Source organism: Heloderma suspectum, chromosome 4, assembly GCF_057233095.1.
Source record: "Heloderma suspectum isolate Gila_16-S chromosome 4, 16-S_ref, whole genome shotgun sequence".
In the NCBI taxonomy this organism is placed as follows: domain Eukaryota; kingdom Metazoa; phylum Chordata; class Lepidosauria; order Squamata; family Helodermatidae; genus Heloderma; species Heloderma suspectum.
In genome coordinates this window covers 35,638,016-35,657,999 of record NC_139461.1, presented here as the reverse complement: position 1 = coordinate 35,657,999, position 19,984 = coordinate 35,638,016, and the positions used below count along the sequence as shown (strand labels likewise).

The following is a 19,984-nucleotide window of genomic DNA, read 5'->3' as shown; positions in this document are numbered from 1 at the left end:
TCGTTTCACTAGCAGAGAGCCACTGAGCAAGTGGACAGTGGCATCTACTGCTCCTTCTCCTTCTCACCACACCGTTGCCTGAGCCAGAGCAAAAGGCAGGTGAACACGCAGATTGCAATGGTGAAGAGGAGGAGCAAGTCCAGGGGGAAGGGTCTTGTCAGTGGCCCCCTGCTGGGGTGTGGGTCCTTGGCACATGCCCGGCCATGCCTACTCTTGACAGTGGCCCTATTAAAAAGCAAGGAGATTTCAACTAAACATTAGGAGAAACGTCCTAATGATAAGAGCTATCCAATAGTGGAACAGTCTGCCTCCAGAAGTAGTTCCTTTGCTGGAAGTATTCAGGCTGGATGGCCGGCTGCTAGGGATGCTGTAATTGCAAGATTTCTGCAATGAACAGGGAGTTAGAACCTCCAAGACCCCTTGCAACCCTAAAGTTCTATGCACAGTTCACCATAGCTTTCAGTTCTTTCCATTCCCTCCTCACCTCACATTGTCAAAGCGCTCATGCACATTGATAAAACACTACAAAAAGCAGTCTTGGTAATACTGTAAACAGTATTGCATCAAGATTCTGTGTGTGTGTGTGTGTGTGTGTGTGTGTGTGTGTAACTGATCAATGTGTAATTGATCTTGTGTACTTGTGTTCATAAACAATGCACAAAAAGGATCTTGATGAAATAATGCCTATTGCGATCACAGAAAGGTTGCTTCTGCTGCAGCGTTTTCCAGCAATGTACATGTGCCCATTAGCAATACCCAGAAGATGAAATAGATGCAAATGAACTAGGGATGTATGAGCATTTTGTTTCAGTCTGCAAATCACTCAGAAATGCCCCATTCGCAACACTGAACATAAGCACATTTTCTCTGAAAATGTTCACAAATTGCGTTCATGGTTGCAAAATGCACACTTTAAAATGAGCACTTTTTTTAAAAAAAATCACATTTTCACACTTTGGTCAATGGGGGGAAAGGATGCACTTTTTAAAAATGTGCACTTTTCCCACTGGGAAATTTCCCATTCCAACAAACCGAAAAAACAGGTCTCAAACAAGAACGGAGGCAATCCTAACTGAGCTTTGGAGTGAACTTTGAACACTGTCTGCAAGCTTGAGCATCTCTGGTTCTCCCATCCCTAAAATGAACTGAAAGAAGGGCAAGCTGAGCATGCTCCAGTTCTAGAATTAATTTAGAAATTCTCCTAGTTAAAGCTGAATGCAGGAGGACCGGAACAAAGAGCCAAACCAAACCTGGGAAACAATGGGTAGGATCCAACGGGGGCCTTCCACATGCAGCTGGCTCCACCAGCCACGGTGCACATGTGGTTGGCTCTGCTGGCCCTGGTGCACATGCAGCCCCTACCACTGGCAGCTGCCATGTAGCACTTCAGGGGACACGTCCTGAAACAACTGGAAATGCTCCTTTCTGGAAGGGGCAGGTCACACCCCTTTCAGACACGAGTGTTTCTGCTCGTTTGGGGGCTTACCCCCAGATGCACTACATGGCGTCCACCAGTGGTAGGGGCCGTGTATGCACCGGGACTGGCAGGGACTGGCCATGAGCAGAAGGCCCCATTGGATCCTGCCCCTTAAAAGACTAGAAAGGGGGAATCCTCTCCTACCAAATATAAATGTGTGTAGACAGGTCCTTAGTTCAATTTTGCTTCAGAAAATAATTCTCCAAAGACTGACTTCCCGCAGCTTTTTGGCAAAGCTGCCACATTTTTAATTCTAAACAAACAAGGTGATTTGTTAGGAATGTGTTTGTTTGTTAGAATTTTATTCTGCAGTAGTGGTGAAAGTCTTCCTGTTCTCTCAGAAACATTTGCTAGCAGGCCCAAATCCAGAGGGTACAGAATGGAGTATTCGGCAACGTGGCTCAATTCCTAAGCCCGGAAGTGACAAAGTTTGCACAGCAGGCTGTTCTGCAGCTCTTGCTGATCTGTGAACTTTTGTTCTTCACAAATATTACATGCAGGAAATAGTAACTATATTCTTTGCCACCACTCCTTTTTTATTGTTGTTTTTGTTTTTTGGGAGCCATACAAAATTGGTCTAGTCAGTCACTCCAGCTATGCTGAACTGAATTAATATGGAACAGACTAGTTTTTGCGATGGTGTAAATTTGCATTTGTTCCATGCTTTGTACTCATGGTAGTCAACAACACAAGAAGTTAGATGCAAAAAGAGACAAACAATCAAACCAGCTGGCTATTTAATCAATGCGTCTTAGAAATGTAAAATGCCCCTCTCCCTCGCATTCAGAAAGCACATCCTTTTTTGTGCTGGTTTGATGTGATATCCCACCCGACCATGCCATGTACTGTTAAGGAAAGGGCTTCTAGTTCAGTGGTAGAACACATGTTTTACATTGACCTGGTTTTCATGACATGACAACCCACTATTAAAAATGGGATTTGTTTTGTTTTTAGAAATTGCGAAGTGTTACCTAAGGGCTCCAGAAATTAATTCCATTTGGTAATCTGATGTGGGGTGGCAGTGGCTGGGGGAGTTTGCCTTGCTGGCAACCCCAGCAGACCAATTGCCAAAGGTGCTGACATAGGGACCAAGGAAATGAGGAGTTCATCTGCAAAGGCATCTGGGATGCATGCTGGGAGCTGGCAGGAGTACTTAGGGGGACTGAGGGCAGAAACAAGCCATGACAAGCTTCAGAGCACCTGATCATCAGTTGGGTTAATGATCCAACAACCAACCCATGGTGGCTTATTCTCAGGGTGGCCACTGAACTCACCCATTGAGAAGGTCCCACATTCAATCACTGACATCTCCAGGTGTCTAGGAAAGACTCCTGTTTTGGAGAACCATGGCCAAGTATACTATGCTCAATGCATCAAAGTTCTGATGCAATATAAGGCATTTTCCTTTATATCCATGTTACTGAGCACTAAAACATTAATGATGAGCTATAAATGGTACTTTTCTTGCTCTACAAAAGAGCTGCATTTACAGTTACAATTCCTGCATATTTTCACTGGCAAGAATGAGAAATTGCCCCCTTGAGGGCAAGTAAGGCTCAGTAGCTTTGCTACTGACTGTCATCAGAGTGCCAATCGTTTCTTGTGACGGAGAGTTGCTAAATATGCCTGTCTGTAATGAACTTTTATAGGGCAATTGTGCAATGTAGGCAAAGGATACAAAGCTCTCTGTTTGATTTGATAGCAACAAGTGACCTTTGACTGAATTGCATTAAAGAAAGCCCAGAACTCCTCCATCACTTTCCTAAGAAATAATTTCAAATGTAAAGGTAGGCTTCAGCTAGGACTGCAACATTGATTGATCCATTAGATTAATCAGTTAACAACCTTCTGATTAATTAATAATGTTAGCCTTAGTTAATCAAGCAGCAAAGTTCATAGATGTTCTGATAATGTTTAAGTTAATTCTCTTCAAGGCTGCCTTTCCTTAATGTGTTTTAGGCTATGCGATTCTGGGTTATTTTTTGTTTTTATATTGAAAATTCTATGCCTTTGTCTATGCCAACTTTCCCTAATCTGGTGTCCTCCAGGTTTGGGACTTCTACTCCCATGAGCCCCAGACAATATGGCCAATGGTCATGAACGCTGAGAGCTGTTGTCCAAAACACCTGGAGATACCAGATTGGGGAAGGCTGATTTAGACCTTTGATGTCAAAGTGTTGTTTGTAAATAATGCATATACATTTGGTGCATTTGTTTTTTTAATCTAACTTTTATATTGTATCTTCTCTATGTATCATTTCTATTGTGTAAGCCCTTTTGTGGGGGCATAGCCTTCTTTTGAGACTGCCATCTTCAGAGTTGTGTTTGGTGGTGACCCAAGAGAGGGCCTTTTCGGTGGCCACTCCCGGGCTGTGGAGTTCCCAAGGGAGCCTAGGTTTGCTCCCTCTGTTATGTCCTTTCACTGACAGGCAAAGACTGTTTTATTGAAGAAGACCTTTAACCTGTAAGTGGGTCTGGTAGGTTGGGTGTTGTTTTTAATAATATTCTTTTCTGAAATGGTTCTGTTTTTATTACATTTTAATGTATTGCTTTACTCAATTTTAATTGGTTCTGTAAGATGCCTTGAGTGTCATTTTTTGGTAGAAAGGTGGGGTACAAATAAATAAATAAATAAATAAATGCCTGTAATACTTTCAATCCATCCATCTATGTTTCTATGTATTCTGTATCACTACAAATGTAGGAACCAGGGAATCAATATTAATTGATTTATTGTTAGGCATAATCCATTTTAAACAAATAGTACCAGTTAGACAACAACAGGTAGCTAGATGATCCCAACACATCAAACGGAGTCTTTAACAAATGCTCTTCTTTACCATTACCAAGCTCTTTTAAAGAGGCACGTGCTTAATTCCAAGCATGTCCTTAACATTTGACACAAGTATTTTGTATTCAGGCATCCATATCCATGTACAGAACAATAAAGTGAGAATTGGCTCTGATGCACAACAAACTTTCCAATATTGCAGTCATTATTCCTGTTAACAAAATGTCATATTCCTGGACATCATCCAAATGATGTTTGCTTTTTGTTCTGACAGCATCACTGTATATAATCAATAGTGCCTCTTTAAAGATGAACATTTCAAAAGATGCTGAACAGGACAAAACATATAGTCTGGTTTTTGGTCTCGACCGAAATCTGACCTCGGTTACACTGATTTGCTGATACGTTAGTTCCACCTTAACTAGAACCACAAATCTGGAACTTTTGGAAAGAGCAAGCCTCCTTATTTAGATGCCTCTATGCGATAGTAGGAAATCTACCATTAAATATCCCTTTAAAAAAAATTGGCCTCGAGAAACAACATGACAACAGGAGGCAAAATATGAAGGGGAAAAGGGTTTTGCATTTAAGGGAGGAAATGACATGGGGTTTTGGCAAGCACAGCTGAGACAGTTTGGATTAAAATGAAAGGTAGAAAAGCTAAAAAGATCACAGGAAAATATTAGAGTGAGCCTAGGCCTGTGATAAGAGAGACCTGGAAATTTTTATTTAGATAAGGAATGCTTAAAAAAAGATTCCAGCAGAACTTTATCACATTAATTCTCATCAGAAACAGATTTTACAACCTCTGCAACTGCCTTAAAGAATAAGTGTTCTTTTACTAAAGGAAAGTCAGTGCTCCTGAAAGCACATTTTATGCCGACTGGATTTTTAAAAAAACGTTCAGCATGGAGGTTCTGCAATGCTGTCTCTTTGAAATCCTAAGAAAGGGGCCCAGAGTGAGTCCATAAAAAGAATCTTTATGCTGCCTTGTCTAAGGAAGGGGAGGGTACAGAAAGAACATCTGTTTGAAATTAACCTGGATTCTAGGATGCTAGCTGTTCTTCGTTATTCTTTACTGAACAAAGGGGGACGTGGAAGTGGTTCACATGAAGCTGCTAGTGGGACAACAACAGCCCAGGTGTTCAGCTGATCACGTGAAGTGATTTTATGTACTCAACCAGCTGAAGAATATAAGAGAGCTTCGTATGGATCATATGGGGAAATGGTTTGGTTCACATTTTAATGCAAACATAAGTAACTTCATACTTTCAAATTGATATGCAACCCGAAACTCAGTTATCTGTCGAAACTGACACTTCTCCAGATTTTGCAATGTGGAATTCTCAGTTATTTTTTTTAAAAAAAAGGTTATGGAAGTGCACATATTAATGAAAGTAACATTCAAAAATGCATTATTTGAGGAAAATGGCTTGCAAAAATGTTTATTAGGCTAAATGGCATATGTAAAAATTGAGTATTAGGAGAAATGCACACCAAAATGTATACAAAGATTCATGCAAGCTAAAAAAAAATAATCTCAAAGTTTGGGGTGAACCAAATTTAAGATTGGAAAAATGAGAACCAGAGAAACTGAAATTGACATATTTCTCCATTGCTGGAGCCTTGTTGCACTGACAATTGCTGCTGTCCATTCTGTGCTTGCATTGCTAAATTCATTCACCCCCCCAAAGCCAAGCCAATGGCTCCCCCTCTCCATGCTGTTAAATAGTTGCCATTATTATAACTCACTTGGAGACGTGACTCCTCTTGCCAAATGGTAGATGGAACGTAGCATTTATGTGTCTGTGATTCCATGGGAGATTTCCCCAGAAGAAGGCAAGACCAAAACATGTTGGAAGCTATTTTATAATACTGGGAACTACTTAACTTGGACAGCATTGAGACATGTTTTTGTGCACTCATTGGCTTAGCTTGATTTGTTCTGCTTTTTTGTTTTCATGTTGAGTGTAGCTTTCTTGTTTCTTGCTTGTTGTCTATTTGCTCAGTCACTTCCGACTCTTCATGACTTCATGGACCAGCCTACACCAGAGCTTCCTGTCAGCCATCGCCACCCCCAGCTCCCCCAAGGTCGAGTCCATCACCTCCAGAATATCATCCATCCATCTTGCCCTTGGTCGGCCCCTCTTCCTTTTGCCTTCCACTTTTCCTAGCATCAGCATCTTCTCCAGGGTATCCTGTCTTCTCATTATGTGGCCAAAGTACTTCAGTTTTGCCTTTAATATCCTTCCCTCAAGTGAGCAGTCTGGCTTGATTTCCTGGAGTATGGACTGGTTTGATCTTCTTGCAGTCCAAGGCACTCTCAGAATTTTCCTCCAACACCACAGTTCAAAAGCATCTTTCTTCCTTCGCTCAGCCTTTCTTATGGTCCAGCTCTCACAGCCCTAGGTTACTATGGGGAATACCATTGCTTTAACTATGCGGACCTTTGTTGTCAGTGTGATGTCTCTGATCTTAACTAGTTTCTTGCCAGTCCTATAGAATTGGGACTGCTTAGGATATCCTGCACGAAACCAGCATGTAATATTGTGCCTGCCTATTGGGTTGGGAGTGGATGGGCTAATGGCCTCATATTTGGATCACGATGACATAAAGGATGGGAAGAATGATGGCAGGAACCATGTCCAGAGAGAACTGTGGAAATACCTGAGTTACTGGAGAGGGAGGATGGCCACATGAAGTTGCACACTGCTAGCGTCTGTTTCACCCAGGAGGCTGGCCTGCTGCCAGTGGAGGGTGGTAAAATGCATGAGCAAGACAGATCCTGTGGCTGGGCAGATTCATAGTTAACTCCACAATTCTAATCTCAGTATCTTTTTAATTATTATAAGATTCAATGTAAAGCAGGTAGAGAAATTGCAGTTACATAAAAAAGAAACACAGCAATGATTTTTTCTAGCCAAGGTTCACCCTGGTGCCATTTTAACATAGTTCTATAGACTTACAGAAGCACAACCTAGATTGATGCAGGAGGGGCTTGGGGCTTAATCACGAAACACTTCAGACCAGGCAAATGGTGATGGAGACAAATATGGCAGGGGATGGGGGGAAGCTCATTCTTTTTTTATCTTTGGGAATTCAGGATAGGGGTTGGCCAGGGAAGAGAGTACAAACCAATTGGGGGACCACCTCTCCTTGGCACACCTGAGGGCTAAGATGTACACAGAAAGGAGTGTGGCCATTAGCAATTGCCAGCAACCCAGACAGGTGGAACAGGAGAATCAGCTCCTCTGGGGGTCACTGTCAGGATGGAACCAAGAGGGAAACCTAATCCTTAAAATGGGTTCAGTTGGATGCCCCCTTCAAGTTCTTATTGGTTCTGACTGAAACCCAGAGCAGATTCACAGCCCCACTGAAATCAGAGCCACCAGCCTCTACTGCCTGCTGACCTCCTCTGGTTCCTTAGAATCCTCCTCATCAGAACTCTCCTTGATGCAGGAGGGCACCCCGTTGCCACCCCCCTACTGCACAGAGTAGGTGGAGGCCCCCAGAGCCCTTCTGGAGCTGATGCCTGAGGAGTAGGACAAACCTGCTTAGGTCACAATGGTTGTCTGTTGTGGCTGCTTGCAGGACTTTTGAAGATCACATCAGGCTCCCAAGAATCGCTGGACCAATGCCCCTAGCTTTCTTCTTTGGATTGCCTTTCATGCAGCTTCTGATATTTGCCCCTCTGGACTCCTGATACCCTGAAATAAGCCTTCCCTCTTGCCAAATCTAACAAACCCCGTGAATCCTCCAGTCTGCCATAGATTCTTCCACTCATACAACCAAGCAAGGAATGCATGGAGATCCCAGTACTTGTGTGAATACACAACCAGATGCTCCTCTCCCTAGAGAAATCACTGCTGTGTTTCTCATTTATCTCACTGCAGCTTCTCTACTTGCTCTATATTGAGTCCTAGAATAGTAAAAATACGGGGATTAGAATTGTGGAGTTAACTGTGAATCTGCCTAGCCACAGGTTCTGCCTTGCTCATGCACACCACCATTTGCCTGTGTGCTCCGAGCTTTTAAGGAGAGTTTAAAAGGAGGAAAGGTACAGATTGAGATTGGTTCCTTGCCTGGCCAAAGTAGAGGGCTTGCTGAAAATAATTCCCATAGCTCTCCAATCCCTCCTGCTTGGACAGTAAAGGAAAAGAAAGGATGTGGTGGCAGCTATTCATGTGTAAATAACATGCACGCAAGGCACTTTCTAGCCTGTCCTGCCTTGAAGGAAAGGTGGGGAGGGTATGCCTGTTTGTTACACCAAGGTTTGCCAGTAACCTCTGTTTGTCACACCACATCTTGCCAGTAATCCTGCACTCTACCCTGGAACAGGATAACGGGCTACATAAATGCAGTGAAATAATTTATTTATGATGTTTCAAATCCACACAGTGACCAACATTTTCTGGGTTGATTACAGACACAGATGGGTTTTCAGTATGGTTGCCAACTCTTTTATGCTGTAATGCAGCTTGAACTGCAGACAGGCTTGTCTCCAAGCCTTCACTCCCTGAATTCTGCAGAGCATGTTGTTGTTAAAGGCATGGGAACAGACCAAGCTCTTGCAGGTATTTTCCTGGTCAGTTGGCAACCTTCACTTTTTAAATGGGCTTTGAAATAGAACAATAAAATTCCCCTTCTCTCTCCTAGAGAGAGGCCACACAAATATAATATCCTGTAAGACTTGTTCAAATACTGTTCTCACTGTTGCAAAGGGCAGCAAAACAGTCCAAGAGACTCCCATGAGCCTCTGGACTGGAGCAGCTTTTCTTTAAAATCCTTTATTTTGGAGGGTTTTTTTTCTTTTCTTAAAGCACAGAGAAAGAACATAACTTTATAATGTTACAATCCCATTTGAAATAATTAAAAACAGATAAATGTACTTGTTGCACTTGTGTTTTTACAAACCAAATGTTTTTCTTTGCAGCAATGGTAATAATAACTATGTGTGCGTGTTTTCTCAAGGGTTCTCCTTGTTCCAATACACTCTATCTATCTATCTATCTATCTATCTATCTATCTATCTATCTATCTATCTATCATCTACCTATCATCCATCCATCCATCTATCATCTGTCTATCTATCTATCTATTTATCTATCTATCTAATCATCTATCTATCTATCTATCTATCTATCAATCATCTGTCTATCTATCTATCTATCTATCTATCTATCATCTATCTATCATCTGTCTGTCTGTCCGTCTATCTATCATCTATCTATCATCTGTCTATCTATCTATCTATCTATCTATCTATCTATCTATCTATCTAATCATCTATCTATCTATCTATCTATCTAATCATCTATCTATCAATCATCTATCTATCTATCTATCTATCTATCAATCATCTATCTATCTATCTATCTATCTATCTATCTACACACACACACACACACACACACACACACACACACACCAATCCTTCACCAAATTACTCATAGCTCTATCCTGACCCCAGTCATGTCTTTAAAATTGTGACTGGTTTGCCTATTGTCATCACGTTCCATATCTTTTCACCACTCCACTACTGAATCAGATGGTTTTGTCCACACTTCCCTTTTTGCACCTGTGAACCAATTATCGAGTGCCCTCCTGTGCTTCTTTGATACACATTTTCACAAATCTTTTAATGGCGCTACCTGTGGTGTGGACATGAATATATCCACAGTTACGCTTTTTGTTGTTGTTGTTGTTCAGTCGTTCAGTCGTGTCCAACTCTTCGTGACCCCATGGACCATAGCATGCCACGCTTTTTACTCTTTCATGATTTGAATACATCCATCTGGGATTCTTGTTTATTCTTGTAATACTACCAAACTTTAAAAAAAAAGAAAAAAAAAAAGGAGGCGGCAGAGGAGGATAACACCATCCTTAACATTTATCTCCAACTTGTATCTGAGATAGCAGGGTATTTCAAATAAAATTTCTTTATTTCTTTCTTACATTTTTATACTGCCCAATAGCTGAGGCTCTCTGGGTAGTTCACAATTAAAATAATAAAATACAACTTGAAAAAACATAATATAAAAGTTTAAAAAGTTTAGAAATACCAGCTAAAACCAAGGGAAAACCCAGCAGCAGTTACAGCCCAGGGAAAGCTTGCGTGAAAAGGTATGTTTTCAGGAGGCGTTTAAAAGATGTTACATTTTCTGCCTCCCAAACTGCACGGGGGAGGGTTTTCCACAGGGTGGGTGCTGCCACAGAAAAGGCCTGCCAATGAGGTTCTTCGACTGTACCACTATAGTACAGTTTTATTTTATTTATTTATCACATTTCTGTACCGCCCAATAGCTGAAACTCTTTATAAACAGTGTTCTTTGATTGCTGCACAGATTGAATGATTTTCCATTATTTATTCTGCCCCTCCCTCACCTGGATTCCCAAGGCAGTGAGCAAGAACTTAAAACCATCAGTACAAAATCAGACTTCAGCAGCATGTGTCGAAGTCCACGAAAAACTAAAGCAACAGCAGCTTTTTAAATTGTTTCCTAAATGTCATCAGAGACGGAACCTGACAGATGGACAAAGGGAGAGAGTTTCTCAGGTGAGCCACCATGACCAAAAAGGCCCTGTATTTTGTCATCAGCCGTCTCATCTTAGAAGGTATTCTGAGCAGAGACCTCACAGCAGGACTCTCTGAGGAGCTGGCCAGGAGAGATCTGGTGGTGACTATTGGGTATTCTGATCTCAAGGAATTAATGCATGTCAAGTTCTATATTTATTTGTTTCTATCCCACACATTCTGTCTCAACAATGGGACCGCCAGGGGGCTAACACCAATTCAATTAAAAACAGTTAAAATCAAGACACCAATAAAAATGCTATAGAAACACCTCAACAATATGGCAGTTTTAGGGTGGACAGGAGCAAAAACAATATTCAAGTCTCCATGGCAAAATTGGGCCATTTTTTTTTTACAGGGCATCAAAGCATCATCAGTGGTGGGGTCAGCCAAGTCTCCTGGAGTAGAAACTTCTAAAGTTTGGGTGCCATGACAGAGGAGGCCCTGTGTCTCTCATGCATGCCAGCCAAACATCTACCAGTGTTTGACTGGCATGCACCTTCAGCAGGACATCCAACTTCTGCCTTAGAGGGCAGGCAGTATCACATGAAGGGAGGCAGGCCTTTATGTACCCTGCTTCAAAAAGGTTTAGAGCTATAAACATGATCACCAACACTTTCAGTTGGGATTGGAAACAAACCAAGAACTCCAAAGGTTAAGAACAGCACTTTGAATTGTGCCTAGCAAAAAACAGGAAACCAGTATAGTGTTCTGTTTTTGTTTAAGTACAGGCAAGATGTCTTTCCTCCTATTAGTGCTAGCTGCCAATTGTAGTTTCTGAACATAGATGGCCCTGCAAAGACCACAGTGCAGTAATCTAAGCTAGATGTTATCAGGGCATAGACATTGGTCAGTAAGTGTCTCTCCCATTGCCTTCTGTATTGTCCATCCTATGGTTACACTTCAAATGTTTGATAGAAGCCCCCACTGTATATTTTCAGTTGAACTACAATTTACTCAAAACAACTGAGGGTGCAATCCCATGCATGTTTAGACAGAAAAAAAGTCCTACAACTCCCAGCATTCTCAAGCTGGCTGTGGAATGCTGAGAACTGTAGGACTTTTTTCTGCCTAAACATGCATAGGATTGCACCCTTAAAGTTCTAGTTACTGTGTTTTGCCATTTGCACCATTAGAATATGTGCAGAGCAAGGGTGTATGAAACCCCACTTACCTTGCTACGCTGGGGTCCGCGGGGGGTGGAGGTGATCCAGTCCTCCCCCCCAGAATCCTCCCCGGCCGGCTCTGCTCCATGGTGTGTCCACGGATCTGCCAGCCGGGCCGATCTGCAGCCGGGCTGCTGTGGACGCAAATGGCGTCCTGCATAGGAGACGCCATTTGCGTCGCTGCTGTAGCCATGATAGGCTATGTAAATATTTACGTAGCCTATCACGGCTACAGCAGGGACACAAATGGCATCCCCTACGCAGGATGCCATTTGCAGCTTCACACCGGAGCAGCAGCCAGCAGCGGCTGGATCCAGACCGCTGGAGGCAGGTAGGATCCAGTCCGCAGGGACTTCGCTGGGTGGTGGTGGGGATTGCTCTGTTCTGCCACAGACTCTGGGGGATTCTTTAGAATCCAGCCTCACTCGAGTCCATGGTGAAATTCTCCGCCATCCCTAGTGCAGAGCAATCCTATGGACAGCATCCTAGTAGGGACCATAGGATATGGTGGATTTCTTCTTCCGGGGTTGTAGACACTATGACCCCAGGAGGAGAAATGTGAATGGGGAACACATACACACCCTGCCTTGCAGCCACCATGGTAAGTTCTACGGTGCCTTCTCTTCCAAGGTTGCTGTTGTGGTCTCAGAAAGGGGTTGGTGAGGGTAGGAAGGGGGCATGTCAGTGGGCAGGGTGGGGGCAGGGAACGGAGAGGACATGGGTCCCCAGGATCAACACACCTCTCCATTCCCAGCCATGCCCCCAGGTAAGCCATCAAGTTGGGTGGGCTCAGAGGCCTATCCAGCTAAAAATTGCTGACTGGAGGAATGGGAGGCACTTTCACCACCATCCTTCCTCCCATCCTGCCGATCTCAGAGCAGGGACTTGGGACTGCATTCTTAATTCATTGTTTGGAGCCAAGAAGGTAAGTGCTTCTGCACTGCAGTTTGTCATTTGTTACATATCATAAATCAGTCTCCTGTGCGTAGTTCCTGGTCAGTCTGGCTCTGACCACGCACTGGAACCGTGAAGGTTTCTAGCAACAGTAAAATCCAGATTTGAGATAAGAGGCTATGGGTGACCAAAGTGGTTCAAGATCCTTTTTAATATTTATTTCCAGGCCTTTACTGTAACGTTGCTTATATGAATCTTTGGCTTTGCTCTGCCTTATTTTTTTTTGCCCAAATCCATTCTGTATAGATATGTCAAGTTCTATATTCCAGCAAAGATTAGTATCCTTTTCCTCCCACCAGTGACATCATGAAGTTAGCATTGTAGTCTGATAGCATTTTATAATATTTGTTCCCTGTCCATAGCCTTTTTACCACATTATTGTGACCTTGGTTGGTTCTGGTGGCAGCATAACATCATAGTTGGTCCTCATTACCTGGCATAAGTAGACTCAGGAGCTGATAAGTATGTTGGGCAGGTAAGTATACTATTTATTTTAGAGACTCTGTAGAATTGCTCTGACTAGTTCATCATTGGCCTTGACCCCTTTTCTGCAGCCTTCTTCAGGTACTATAACCCCCATCCTCTCTGATGGGGCTTAGAAGTCACTCATGTGGAGGCCTTCTTATCACTTCACCTCTTCGATCAATTTAATACAATCATTCCCCTGACACACACAAACACCCCCCAAGACCCCAAAACTATGCTGGCCCTGGATCTGGTGTAAGTTCCTCTCATTGAAATCAAAGAGATGATTCTGGTGTTGTTGTTTTAAAAAATGCCGGCAAAGAAACTGGCAAAATACCCACACCCCATCTTCCAACCTTCCACCTTCCAATGTAGTCAGTAGGGCTCTGGATGTGATGGTGCATCCACTGCAGATCTCCTCTCCCCACCCCAGTACATAAGATTACTCTTCCCATATATCTCTTACTCCCATAAGAATCTCAAATAGATTTTATTTCAGAATCTCATTTACATGGTTCCATTCATTCATCATTGCTTCCTGCAGTACCACTTATATTCTTAATAGCATCCAGTTCATTTGAATCCAAGTGTTTCCTCATGAATCGATCACCATGTAAAAGAAAAATTCAGTTCACCCCCAAACAACATTTATTCCATTCCAATGGAGTGATTCAGTTTATTAATCAACTGCTATATCTAGTTCAAGAAAATGCCACCTTTTCTCTCTTTCAGTCTCTTTTTCCACTACCCCTTCTCTCTCTCACTCTCTTTCTGTCACCCCTTCTCTCTCTCAATTTCTCTTTCTGCTACCCCTTCTCTCTCTCTGACTGCCACCCCTTCTGTCTCTGAGTCTCTCTTTCTGCCACCCCTTCTCTCTCTCAATCCCTCATGCTGCCACCCCCTTCTCTCTCTCAGTCTCTCTTTCCACTACCTTACACTTTCCACTATCTTTCTTTGTTTTTCGGACTCTGCAATCCCTTTTCCCTCTCTCCCTCTTTCTCCCTATCCAGTGGACTGCCATGGAAGGATCAGATAGTTCTTCCCAGAGGTCTAAAGCCTTGTAGGCTGAGGACCACATGAAATCAGGCAGAGGGCCAAAGCTTGCTCAGTCCTGATGTAGATACTGGTGGGGGGAGGGAGGCAATGGGACATGAGATATTGATGATGGGGCCATGGAGGCAAATTTGTGAAGAGGATTTAGCATAATACATCTCCATGGCTGAGGACCAGCCAATGAAGAAGAGGGAGGAAAGTGGGCTCCACTGAGCCTTTAAAAAAATCTCTTCTATCTCTTGCATGCATACACATGGGGGCATGGATCATGTCCATAGCTTTATTTTTACTTCTACCATGTAATTTACCCCTTTTAAATACATAAGGGATATAAACCACATTTTCTTGATTGCAGTGGATCAGAAGAACATTATGGAAAAATTCCTACCAAAAGAACTGATTTTTGAAATGATGCACTGATAGAAAGAATATATTGTGTGTAACAGATAGAAATTAAAAACAAAGCCCAAGAAATGCAAGAGTATTATTTTGCAATGGCATTCCAGGAGAACTTGGCCAAAAAAAATTGGGGATGGAGTTTCTCTAGGTATCAAACAAAGAATTAGAGAGACTTTTCTAACTTTGCCAGCAGCTTTGGCCACCATTGCTAGAGAGTCAGGGATATTATAGTTGTCAAGAGCCCAAACCAAACAACAGCCATCCAAGACTGATAAAGAAAGTTTGGGTGGAAATGAGAGAAGCTTTAACAGACATTTTCACAGGTTTGTTTGGTTCAGATGAGCTCCCTGTGGACTCAAACATAGTTAGAATAACCCTCTAATGGAAAACTAGCTTGGAGACTTCCTTAGAAATTAAGCATTAATCCAGTTAACCTCTTTTGCCAGTCTTTGAGTGATGTGAAATGCTGATAAATTTGCAAAGCTGAATGTCTTGGTTTGGCTGAGAACTGTCACAAGGCATTGGGAAATGACTGTGGTGCTTTACCTGGTGAGAGTTCTTTGAGGGGGTGATTGATGTGTAAGAGCAAAGCAGCAGGTGGCAGGGGCATATTAAAAAAGGCCAACTTTTCAGAACTTAATTTTATTTATTTGTCATCCCCATTCTCCATGGAGCTCAAGGCAATGCATGTTATATTGTCTCATTTTATCTGCCCAAATACCCCTTTGAAGAAACTGGTTTACATTATGCTGAGTGACGAGATAGTGACTTGCCCAAGGCTGCCCAATGAGCCTTATTGGTGAGTGGGGATTTGAACCCACATCTCTCCTGTCAACATCCAACATGCTGAGAGATTGAGAGAGAGAAGGGGTGACAGAAAGAGACTGAGAGAGAGAGAAGGAGTGGCAGAAAGAGAAGTTTAGAGAGAGAAGGGGATGGCAGAAATTGAGATTGAGAGAGAGAAAAGGGGTGGCAGAAGGAGAGAGATTGAGAGAGAGAAGGGGTTGGCAGAAAGAGAGACTGAGAGAGAGAAGGGGTGACAAAAAGAGACTGAGAGAGAGAGAAGGAGTGGCAGAAAGAGAGACTGAGAGAGAGAAGGGGTGGCAGAAAGAGAGAGAGAGAGAGAGAGAAGGGATGGGTCCACTGACAATTGGCTTCAGACCACCCATCACTGGCCTTGGCCCTGTGGACTGCTGCATGCAACCCCACCAGCTCTTGAAAAATAAATGTATGGATTCTAGCTGGCCCTTGGTATAGGTCAAGGATTGGCTTGGACCCACAACCCCATGGGGCTCACTGGTTGATCTTTCTATACTGGCAGTCCTTTGAAAGGACTTCAAGAGCTACAGATTTTGGATTGTTGGGGAGCTCAGTCCTTTTTCATGGTATAGAGCAGCACCTGGTGGCAGCACTTGGCATGGTCAGGCATGTGCCAAGTATCCTGTGGGCCAGCCTTCGGGCACTCCCTCCCTCCCATCTGCTCCTGCGTTTTGCTTGAATGTGCTGAGTGGTAGTGGATGGTGGGTGACATTCCAACAATACCTCAGAGCAATGCTATATCAGGGCATTGTGGGAATGTTAAAATTGATGGCAGCTCACAGGCACTCAATGACCTGTTTTGCACAATTACCACACCCCACCATGGCTTATTTAAGCCATGGTGGGTTGTGGCACCTTTGGGTGCCTGGTTGCCGATTTATGCCTCCACCGCAGCTTCTCATGTTGTCCAAACCTGGCAAGGGTGTCTTGTTGAGGTGGTTAACAAACCACCCCACAATAGGCCACGGGTTCTAGATGTTTCTTTAATCAGGTTTGGATGTCACAGCAACCTGCCCAGTGAGGGTAATTAGGGAAATGAGCCGGCACACAGCTGGCGTGCATGGGGCTGGTTGACAAGCCACTATGGCTTATTAACCACCCTTGTGTCATGCGAACTGGGCCACTGCAGATCATAGTGCTGCTGCTGCCCATGGTGCTGCTGTCACTACCATCACTGATGGTGGCAGTAAGCCAGCTAGGGGTGGGGTGGTGTCCATGCCCACTGTGTGGCACCTGCTGCTGGCCTTAGGTTGGGGTGACTTGCAAGTTTAGCAACTCACTTAAATCTATGTGGTAAGTTTGTGAGTGAGGTGTGATTTGAACGGGCACCTTTTGTTGGTTCACAAGTCATACATTTGCCTCCTAGACTACACATACTGTCATCCAGATAAGTGACTGTGGCTGGACTGCATGAGTGAGATGTACATATTATTTACCCATGTTTCTGCATATGCCCCAGAACATACATGATGTTTTACACATGGCATGAGATTTTGTGTTAGGCTGTAGGTGGCAGACTACAGTGAGCCTGGATCTGGGAGGAGGAGTGGTTCGACCAGCCAGTAGTCAGAACTGATGAGTATGTTAGAACCACAAGGCAAGCCAGAAGCAGGGACTCAAGCATAAACAACAATGCAGGAACATGTCAGAGTTCAGGAAGTCCTTGTTGCCCAAGTAAGGCTGAACTGGAACAAGAAGCCCTTTCCTACTTCTTCCTGTCCAGGGGGATCCAATGGCTAGTTTAAGTGGGTGGAGTTAGCTGCCACCTAAGAAGCTACCACCTGCCATTTAAAGGTTCATCATATGAGGGATTGCACACAGATCCAGCTGTTCATTATGCGTGTTAAGTCTTTGGCTCAAATATATTGAAAATGCAGTCACTGTTGTCTACCATCATAGTTAGAATGATTTTAAATGGGATTCATTCAGTACAGCAATCTCTTTCCCCCCTTTTTTTCTTTGGTCAGATGCAGATGCAGGTCCAGACAGAATTGAAACCAGATTATTTTGGCAGGTAGGGAATATAAAGTAACAAATTATTGACACATTTCATTGCTTCCAGCCTGGTTTGAAATACTGGACAATAAGTAGAATAAATTCACTGCTTAGAAGATTCTTGGAACAAAGGGAGACTGAATTGTCTTAAAGTCAAACATTAGATCTAATCACTCAGCTAACACAACTTTTGCTTAGAATTGCAGATGTCATTTTTGGATTAGGTTGAGAGACCTGTTTGAAGAAAGTGCAATGTTGGATGTGTTACTTTGTTACAGGAATCAACTTGGACTGCAGTACGACGTTAACTGTTGGAGGAAAAGCTCCAGAGCAAACTCTTGGCTTCAGCTATTTTTTTTAATGGTTTAATTGTTTGATAGAACAAGGGGTGCTGGGGAAGCAGTTGTGTATTTTTCAGTTCCATTCCAAAAATTGAAACTAACTCCTGGGATCCCCAAAGGATTTATATTCTTGCTGGATTGTATTATTGTGAAATTCCTACAATAACCATTTTACGTGCTATCTAAATAAAGAACTAAAAATCCCAAAGGTGGAAAACACCACAGACAATCAGTTTGGTCTTCAACAAATACTGTGGATTTCCAGATCATATTGTTATTTGGCAGGAATCAAATTGAGCAGACTGGTATATATGGACATTTTGTGACTTAGGACAATGACTGTTCTCAAGAAGCCTTTGCATTATGTCTTCTTTTGCTGTAAACATGTGAATGTTCCAATGTTGTATCTCAGTTCAAAACTTACTTTGTTGCTGTATCTGGTCATTCTGGTGTTTTTTTCACATTAGGGGGTGAAAAGTGCTTGTGAGGTAAAAGTGCATGTGAAATAAGTAAAAGTGCCTGTGAGATAACCTCCTTTTTGTTATTGTCTTAATGTAGAGCAAATGCACATCTAGTTTCTCCAACCCCAGGATATGCCCAGCCTGCCACTAGGGAGGGATGTCAGAGAATTCCGCAACGGATCTCAGTGAGGCTGAATGCCAGTGCATTCGGCCCCCTGAAATCCATGGCAGAACGAAGCCCCCGCCCCCCCAACCTACGAAAGGTGCACGAAATGTAGGGATGTACGAAAGTCACTTACCTTTTCGCAGGGGTGCTTCGCGGTGGGGGGGAGGCGCTTCGCTTCTCCCCCCGAAGTTCAGGTGAGGGGGGGGAGCCATCCCGCCTCGCCTGGCCGAAATTCAGGCCGGGGGGGGAGGCTTCCCACCTCGCCCGGCCGAAATTCAGGCCGGGGAGAAGCGCCCCGTCTCCCTGGCCGTGAAACAAAGTGTAAAACAAACAAACAAACAAAAAGCCCGTGATAGGCTACGTAACAATTAACGTAGCCTATCACGGCTGACTTTGGAAATCTAGCCGTGATAGGCTACGTTAATCGTTACGTAGCCTATCATGGGGTTTTGTTTTGTTTTTTTACACTTTGTAATGGCGGCGGCAGCGGCAGCCGGTCGGAAGACTGGCTGCCGCCCCCGCCCCCAACAAAAGGCCGACGAACCACCGCCGGGACCCGCCGCCGGGAGGGACATTCGCCAAAGGTAAGTCCCATCCTGGGGGTGGCAGGGGGGCAGAGAGTTTCACCGCCGATTTCGGGGGGCCGAATGTGTTGGCGCTCGGCCCCCCGAAGATTCGGGGAGAAATTCTCTGCCATCCCTAGAAATGGAGCACTTACCTGCTGCCGACCATGTTGACTTGCGAATGGCAGCCACCCTGCGGCCACCATTCGCTTCTTCATCATAGCCGTGGTAGGCTATGTAAATACTTACGTAGCCTATCACGGCTAACACAGGGATGCCTTTTGCGTCCCTGCGGAGGCCATGATAGGCTACGTAAGTATTTACGTAGCCTATCACGGCAAGCCCCCCCCCAAAAAAACAGCATACGCAAATGGTGGTGGGTACAGCGGCCGCCATTTGCGTTCCCTATTTTTAGCCATTTTAGCCTATGTAAATATTTACATAGGCTATTACAGCGAAAAAAAGGCGAACGTAAATAGCATAGTGGGTGCTATTTGCGTTCCGTTTTTTTCACTGTAATAGCCTATGTAAACGTTTATGTAGGCTAAAACGGCTACAAATAGGGAACACAAATGGCAGCCGCCGTACCCACCACCATTTGCATACGCTGTTTTGGGGGGGGCTTGCTGTGATAGGCTACATAAATACTTACGTAGCCTATCACGGCCTCTGCAGGGACGCAAAACGCATCCCTGCGTTAGCTGTGATAGGCTACATAAGTATTTACTTTGCTTAGCCTATCACGGCTATGATGAAGAAG

At 43.7% G+C, this 19,984-nt stretch overlaps 1 long non-coding RNA gene across 1 annotated transcript in view; it reads left to right on the top strand.

The window, feature by feature from the left end:
• The window catches only part of LOC146346696 (uncharacterized), a 45,357-nt gene extending 26,795 nt beyond the window's left edge, over positions 1 to 18,562 (top strand). Inside the window, exons 3-6 of the long non-coding RNA XR_014789828.1 lie at positions 10,666 to 10,824; positions 13,325 to 13,437; positions 17,666 to 17,712; positions 17,972 to 18,562. This is a non-coding gene — a long non-coding RNA (uncharacterized LOC146346696). The remainder of the gene's footprint in view (positions 1 to 10,665; positions 10,825 to 13,324; positions 13,438 to 17,665; positions 17,713 to 17,971) is intronic.
• The last annotated feature ends 1,422 nt before the right edge of the window (positions 18,563 to 19,984 follow it).